Here is an 8180-nt window from a genome sequence, read left to right as displayed (position 1 = left end):
ATAGATAGATAGATAGATAGATAGATAGATAGATAGATAGATAGATAGATAGATAGATAGATAGCAGGGTGAGTTGAATATGAAGGGATGATATCTAAAAAGTAAAATTAAGGGGTTAGAGAGGAATATTTTGGAAGGAGAAAGAAAGATATAGAATGGGGTAAAATTTTTCACATAAAAGGGGAAAAGAAAAGGTTTCACAGTGGAAGGGAAGGGGGGAGGTGAGAGGGAATGAATGAAACTTACTCTCATTGGATTTGGCTTAAGGAGAGAATAAAATACACACTCAATTGGGGATTTTACCCAACAAGAAAGTAAGGGGGAAGAGGATGGAGGGGGTGGCAATGATAGAAGGGAGGACAGATTGAGGGAGAGGGTAGTCAGAAGCAAACACTTTTTTTTTTAAGCAATCAGCATTAAGTAACTTGCTCAAGGTTACACGGCCAGTTATTTCTGGGTGTGGTGCTAAGTATCTGAGCCCGGATTTGATCCCCAGGTAATCCCAACACCAGAGCCGGTGCTCTTACTCACTGTGCCACCTGGCCACCCCTAGAAGCAAACACTTTTGAAAAGTGATAGGGTCAAAGGAGAAAATAGTATAAGTGGGGGGAGGGAAAGGATGAATGCTAATATAGTAAGTCTTTCACAACGTGACTATTATGGAAGTGTTTTGCATAACTACACATGTATAACCTATATTGAATTGCTTGCCTTCTCAGAGAGAATGGGTGGGGAGGGAAGAAAGGAGAAAATTAGCAACTCAAAGCTTTAAAAACAAATGTTAAAATTTGTTTTTACATGCAACTGGGAAATAAGATATACAGGCAATGGGGCATAGAAATCAAACTAGAAAATAAGGGAGAAGGGGATAAGGGGGAGGGGCATAATAAAAGGGAGGGTAGACTAGGGGAAGGGGTAATCAGAATGCAAGCCATCTTGGGGTGGAGGGTAGGGAAGAGATGGGAAGAAAATTTGAAACTCAAAATCTTGTGAAAATAAATGTTGAAAACTAACAATAAATAAATAAAAATTTAAAAATAATGGCACAGATGCCCCATAAACAACTACAAACAAGATATATGAAGGGAAAATTGGAGTTAATCTCAGAGGCAGTGGGGTAGACTGGGAAAGACCTCCTACAGTAAACAGCATTTTAGCTGGGGCTTTAAGGAAGTCAGGGAAGCCAGGAGACAAGAGATGAGGAGGGAGAAAATTCCAGGAGTAGAGAATGTGAAAATGCATGGAGTTGAGAAATGGGAGTGCTTTGTTTCAGACAGCAAGTAGGCCAATGTCACAGAAACACAAAATAGGAGAGTTGGGGATGCAAGGTGCAAAAAGACAGGAAAGGTAGGAGGGGTCCAAGTTATAAAGGGTTTGAAAAGCCAGACAGGATTTTGTTTTGATCTTGGAGGTGATAGGGAACCACTGGAGTTTATTGAATGGGGTGTGGCAGTGGTAGGACATGTCCAGATCTGCAATTTAGTAAGATCAATTTGACAGCTAAGTGAAGGCCATACTGGAGTATGGAGACACTTGAGACAGGTTGGTCAACCAGAAAGTTATTGCAATGGTCCAGGAGTGATGTGATGAGGGCCTGCATGAAAGTGATGGAAGAAATATCAGAGGAGAGTGGGGGTATGTAGATATGAGCCATGTTACAAATGCGGAAATGACAAGACTTTGCAACAAGTTGGAAATGAGGAGGGGGGACAAGTGAGGAGTTGAGGATACCTAGGTGTTGAGCCTGCATTAACTGGAAGCATGGTAATACTTTGAACAATAATAAGGAAGTTAAGAAGAAGGGGAAGTTTTGGAGGGAAGACAATGGATTCAGTTTTGAACTTGTTGAATTCAAGATGTCTTTGAGGCATCCAGATGTTCAGGAGGCATTTGGAGACTCGAGACTGGAGGTTAGAGAAAGAAGTAAGGCTGGATAAATAGATCTGAGAATCGTCAGCTTTGAGGGAGTATCTAGCGTGTCCTCTAGCATGAGGACAAGAGGTGAGGAGGAGAGAAAGACTGTGAATGAGGGCACTGGACTAATTGAGGAAAAGAGAGTGTCCTGGAGGCCAGAGGATAATGGCTACTAGAATCTTGATTGGGGGCAAACATGGATCAAGTGAACCTTAGAAAAAGGGAGGTTACTGAAGAGGAAATGTCCTGGAAATGGCGCTGGGGAGCAAGAAGTATTCCATCTTTCTCACCTCAACCAACGCATTGGAGGGTATAAGTAAAAATTAGACCAGTGCTTGAAAGGGCTGTCAGGGAAGTGGTGTCATCAAGAGAGCCAGGTCTTAGTGAGAGCAAGAAGACAGAAGGAGTGGGAAATGAAGAATTTTAAGATGGAAGCAAATTTGTTACCTATGAAGCAGGCATTGCAAAGAGCACAGTGGAAAGCCGAAGAGAATAAGAATAAGGGACGATGCAGCGGGGGATGGAGGAATAATGACAGCTGGAAATTCAGAATCGCTGGGATGGAAGTCTGTTAATAATAGCTAGCATTGACATAGTGCATTAAGCTTTGCAAGGCCCCATATATTATTATCTAATTTTATCCTCACAACCCTGGGAGGTAGGGGCTATTATTATCATTCCCATTTTACAGATGAAAAAACTGGGGCAGATAAAGGTTTAAATGACTTGCCCAGGGTCACACAGTTAGCATCCTTCTGAGATCAGATTTGAACTCAGGGGTTCCTGACTCCAAGTCCAGTGTCAGATTCACGGAGTCAGAGAGATACGTAGAGTTGATTGTTAATTATAAGGGAATGAGTAAAGAGTGAATAAGCAGCATCCCTGGGGGTTCAGTCTCCAGGTGGAAAGCACCCACGGGACTAGGCACTCTTGCGTAGCTAGAGAGTTGGAAAAGTAAAGACAAGCTCTCTCAAGACACAGCTGCTGGGGCAGCTCCCTAGACAGGTGTGTTCCTCCTTCCTGGGAAGACTCGGAATTTGTGCAAGAATGACTTCAGGTTGCTGGGAGGGGGAATGCTTTGTAATCGCTGTTCTTAATGTCATTGGAAAAGATGCTATTGTTAAGTTAGAGGAATTAGCCTCCAGTTAAAGGGAGAATCATATTTCATTATCTTGGTTTCAGAAGAGAGCTGCCCTCTCCACATTTATCCAAGATATTTTCTGGGGCTTTCTTCCCACTTCGCTGGCAAAACCTGCCTTTTGCTTGAGATCTCCTTGAAGTCATCCAGGCCTGCACAATGAGACTGTGTATCCTGTTTTTTGATTTGCCAAGTTATTTATATGTCCTGAATCAACTATGGCCTAAACTGGAGTCCTACCAGTAATAACAAACCAACCTCTTCCAACTTAAACAACGGAAGATACACCACTGGGTCTTTGAGGCTTGCTGTCAAGGGTCATTGCAAATAGCTGTTCCCCCTTCTGTTAACAGCTTCCTTTGATGGCAGCCTACTCCCCTGCTATGATAAGAGATCTAAATAAAGGGTTGGCCTTGGTAACTTTTCTCCTTCTTTGAGGAAAGAAACAGGTCATACATACATCCTTCTCACCACCAGAGTGAAAAACAGCGTCTAACTTCTTCCCAACAAAATAAGATTCCTCTACAGCCAACCTCTCGAATTTCGCCTTTTTTTTCAAACCTGCCAGTCCTTCTTGCATAATGCATTTGCCTTGTATTTACGTATTCTGTGTGTGTGTTAGTATTTGTGAATTCTAACAAGCTTGGTTCAGATACAAACTAGATTTTTAAGGACCACATTCCTTTCCACAAAGCATAACATTGTAAATTATATATTGTACATTGACTCATAACATATTCAATTCTAACAGAGATTTTAAAATAGTTTTCTCACATAGGCAAGAAGCATGTTGTTTCTGCATCTATAGACTAAGGGTTTTTCATAGTGCAACTTCTGGAGGCCCTCAAGATTTTAGGGAGGATTTGATTCAAAATGGTATGCTGTAAGAGGAGTTTGGTAGAGAGAGGAAGAAACAGAAAGACCTAGGTTCAAGTCCCCTTACTCCATGCAAAATGGATATGTGACCTTGGGCAAGTTACTTGACCCCCTGAGCCCTCTAACCAATTCTCTAAGACTAAATGAAAAAGAAGCTGGTGACCTACATTGGAATTTCCTTACCTAAGTATACCCTATGCCCCCGAAATCACAGTTTCAACCTGTAGCTCGCACATTTCAAAAGGCAATTAAAAGGTACTGGAATGAGGATTATGGCAGAAGTGTCATTTATATCCTCATATATAGACTAGACTCACAATAGCTTCTTTTTATCACATGAACAATCTAGGCAAATTAAAGTACTGGTGAAATCCTTGACTCCATGCTTTGCTAAGTGTCTATTCTGTCCTAAAACACAAATAACAGTAACTGCATTTAGTCCTCGGAATTTGTTTACCTTGTAAATGTAAATCAGATTTCCAACTTCATCAGTGTCTCACATGAGTTCAGAACAAGCTTCTTATAAGTGGTTCTTGCTTAAATGGTATTTTTTTTTTAATACTGCTACTATCCGTTCCTTGAGTTTCTCAGAATTTTCGCTCTTCACATATCTCAGTTTTGCACATGGCATGATTTGGTGACAGACCAATCTCAGTTTCTCATTTTTTAGTCTCTTTGTGTAGGAGCTACAACCCAAAACAACAACCACCCAAAATAATGCAAAACAAAAGAAATATGCTTATGCTTATTGGTTGTTATGTCAATGAAAAATACATTTAAAATAACAAATCTAAGACCATACACATTGGAATCATCTTGTGAGTCCCTGCCATTGGGGCTGTGTAACGGGCGTCACCATATTTTTGTTGGTGGTGATGGCGTTTTTAATCCAGAGTAGTGATTTCATGAGCATAGGCAACTCCCAATAGAAAAACTCCATCCCCTTATGCAGATGTAACTTAAGAGTTTTAAAGAGCGGGCCACAGTAACCCAGCTAGATTTGAACCTATATCTGTAAGGCTAGCCCTCCATTCCTTATGCTATAAGGAATGTGTCATAGAATAATAATAATAGTAATAATAACCATTGCTTATTATTATATTATGAACATATTTCTCACATTTCGGATACTAAGACCCTTTGAACTGACTCTAAGGACAGAGCAATCTCATTCTATGACGAGGGTTTTTTGTAACATAAATAGCCAACAAAATAACATAAATGCAAAAAACCAAAAAGCTTATAATTGTTGAACCAAGCATGATCTAAGCAAATTAAGGATGGAGGGAGGGGGCATAACATTTTACTGCATGGTTTCTATTCCTACACAAGTTTTGGTTTCTTTCAATTAATCTGATTCAGTAAGTGTCTTACCCTTCCCTCTAAGATTTATCAATCTCACTTGCGTTCAAGAAAAATGGATTCCCAGATCTCCACTTTGACTGTTGTTGAATCTTTTGGCCCAACCAGCAGGCCAATCCATTGCAGTATTTATGGGTCTTAATTGGAAAGACTTCCCCCTGCCTCCTTTCTAGAATCTTCTGAAGGTAAATTCTAGAATGGTTCTTTGGTGGGTTACCTTGGCAACCCCACAATGTCAGAAGGAGACATAGCAGCGCCTTCCTTGAAAACAGGGGTTTGATTAATCACTTTATGCTTGTCCAAAGGACAAATTTCCAGATGCTTCATTTCTCCTTTCTGCTTTTGCTTTCTGCAGTCAGGCATTTTGCTGCTCATGAATGTGGAAAGCAGTGGAGAGTACATTTAAAATCCATCAATTTTGCCATTTGCAGGCTACTTTGTTTAAAGGTTTGCTCAAGGAGCAGATTATGATTAATTGATAAAAGGCCTGGGAAAAAACCTTGGATTATTATCATTTTTTTAATTCCATATGATTACTGCCAGTAAGCGTGATCAAGCTAAAATACATTGCCATGTAAGAGTGCATTCTTTATAATGAACATTTATTATTTACAAGTGTGACAGAATGAGCAGGTCCTAGAGCCACAAAACCCTCAGTCCAAGTTCTCCATCTGACATATGCCAGCTCTGTCACCTGGGCAAAACACTCAGGCTCAGGATTCTGCAAAGCTAATATTGTGAGCTGCTCTTTAAAGAAGGCTTGGGGCAACGCTGATGTATGGAGTTTCTTCATGAAAGTCTCCTGTATCACTGACATCACAGGTCTGGTCCTTCTTCCTATATTTTAAGAGTCTCTTCCCTCCAAAGAACCCAAAGCACTAGGTAAATAACTTTACAATTAGCATTTCTAAAAACTGGTATTGCAAATGGGGATAGAAGGGAGGGATGGGGATGGCAGCAAGTATTTATAGAGCACTTAAAGGACTGCAAACAATTTACATGTTCTGTCATTTGATCTTCACAACTCTGTGCCTGTGTATATGTCACATGTATAGAGCACTTTAAGGTTTATAAAATGCTTTGTTTATAAAACCCTGTGAGGTTGATCATCTAGGAATTGTTACTAATATCAGTGATTGTATCAGTATTGGCATTAGTGTTAGCATTGATGTTAGTATTAGTGTTGGTATTGATATTAATGTGTTTCTAGTGTTAGTATTGCTATTTAATATTAATATTGGTATTAATTATTGTATTAATTAATATTAACATTGGTGTTCGTGTTATTGGCATTGGCATTAGTGTTAGCATTGATGTTAGCATTAGTGTTGGTATTGGTATTAATGTGTTTCTAGTGTAAGTATTGCTATTTAATATTAATATTGGTATTAATTATTGTATTAATTAATATTAACGTTGGTGTTCGTGTTGGCATTGGCATTAGTGTTAGCATTGATGTTAGCATTAGTGTTGGTATTGGTATTAATGTGTTTCTAGTGTTAGTATTGCTATTTAATATTAATATTGGTATTAATTATTGTATTAATTAATATTAACATTGGTGTTCGTGTTGGCATTGGCATTGGCATTAGTGTTAACATTGATGCTAGTATTAGTGTTGGTATTGGTATTAATGTGTTTCTAGTGTTAGTATTGCTATTTAATATTAATATTGGTATTAATTATTGTATTAATTAATATTAATATTGGTGTTCGTGTTGGCATTGGTATTAGTGTTAACATTGATGCTAGTATTAGTGTTGGTATTGGTATTGGTATTGGCCTTACTATTCATATTGGTATTAGTAGTAGTTCATTCTTTGTTTTCAAAAAGGACCAATGACATCACGATGTGAGGTGATTTGCAAGGGCACTGAGTTTGAGTGAGGCAGAGTTGCATGAAGTCCTAAGCCTCACTCTCCCAGAATCATCAAGGTCCAGTGGCAGCACAAAAGTCAAGCTATTTAGGGATGGCCTTGGATGCAGCGGATGCCCTTAGAGCCTCTGATGTCTGACCAAGTTCTGAGGGCTCCCACAATGCCTTCTTCAGCCACCTTCATAGCCACTGGAACAAATGGTTCTCACCTTCCCATGCCTCTGGGGACTTCTTCCCATGCCTGAGGTCGATATGCTCCTAACTCACTGAGAAGTTTGAGGCCCATTGGTTACTCTCAATTTGGTTTAGCCTATCTGCCAAGAATGTTTTACCCAGGTGTGATTACTGGGCATGTTCCAGTTTCTTGAAGTCACAGGTGAGAGTTGGATATCAGGTGGACACCAAAGGTGGAAAGCAGCCCTGAAAAGAGCTCAGCAGCCATCACACCAGAGCTGCTAATCCTCCCTGAACACCCCATTAATCCTGTTGGTATTTGTATTGATGTTACTACTTGTGTTAGTATTGGTATTGGTATTAATGTTGTTTCTAGTGTTAGTATTGCTATTACTATTGGCATTGGTATTAATATTAATATTGATGTTAGTATTTTGTATTGGTATTAATATTTCTATTAGTATTAATGTTCACATTAGTATTGGTGATAGCACTGATATTGATTTTAGTATTAGTAATAGTAACAGTATTGGTATTATTGGTGTTAGCACTTCTGTTGGTATTGCTAGTAGTATTAGTATCATCCCAGTTTTACTTTTTAAGGAACTGAAGTCCAGGAAGGTTTAGTTCAGAGAAAATGAGAGGGAGTTGAGGTCTTCTGCTTGTTGCCAAAAAAATGATGGGGTAGAGGCAGTGGCAGGATGTGCTGGCAAAGACTACAGCAGCAGCGAGGAAACCTGTGGTCTGGTGGTGTCACTCTCCCAGAGCTTGGGATCTGGCGGTGCCACTCTCCCAGAGCTTGGGGTCTGGCGGTGCCACTCTCCCAGAGCTTGGGGTCTG

The 8180-nt window shown here is 39.7% G+C and overlaps 1 long non-coding RNA gene across 1 annotated transcript in view; it reads left to right on the top strand.

Annotated features, from left to right (window-relative positions):
* Positions 1-5882: 5882 nt before the first annotated feature.
* The window catches only part of LOC138171134 (uncharacterized), a 9442-nt gene continuing 7144 nt past the window's right edge, over positions 5883-8180 (top strand). The window contains exon 1 of the long non-coding RNA XR_011170809.1: positions 5883-6172. This is a non-coding gene — a long non-coding RNA (uncharacterized lncRNA). The remainder of the gene's footprint in view (positions 6173-8180) is intronic.

This window comes from Petaurus breviceps, unplaced genomic scaffold, assembly GCF_028583685.1.
Source record: "Petaurus breviceps papuanus isolate PSGF00001 unplaced genomic scaffold, PetGlider_PUasm1.0 419, whole genome shotgun sequence".
In the NCBI taxonomy this organism is placed as follows: Eukaryota; Metazoa; Chordata; class Mammalia; order Diprotodontia; family Petauridae; genus Petaurus; species Petaurus breviceps.
The sequence above is the reverse complement of the archived record's forward strand: the minus strand, read 5'-3'. Positions and strand labels throughout refer to the sequence as shown.